We start from the raw sequence: 316 nt of genomic DNA on the forward strand, positions 1-316 counted from the left end.
GAACATATGATCTTCCATCAAATAAACTAACTAGCATCAACTACAAGGAGTAATCAACACTACTACCAACCCACAGGTACCAATCTGAGGCTTTGGGACAAAGATTGGATACAAGAGATGAACTAGGGTTTGAGAGGAGATGGTGCTGGTGAAGATGTTGATGGAGATTGGCCCCCTCCCGATGAGAGGAGTGTTGGCGGAGGTTCCGCCTCGTGGTGGCGGAGTTTCTTCCCGAAAGCTTGCTTATCTACTACTACTACTACTACTACTACTACTACTACTACTACTACTACTACTACTACTACTACTACTACTA

The sequence above is a fragment of the Triticum dicoccoides genome, chromosome 2A (genome assembly GCF_002162155.2).
Source record: "Triticum dicoccoides isolate Atlit2015 ecotype Zavitan chromosome 2A, WEW_v2.0, whole genome shotgun sequence".
Lineage (NCBI taxonomy): Eukaryota > Viridiplantae > Streptophyta > Magnoliopsida > Poales > Poaceae > Triticum > Triticum dicoccoides.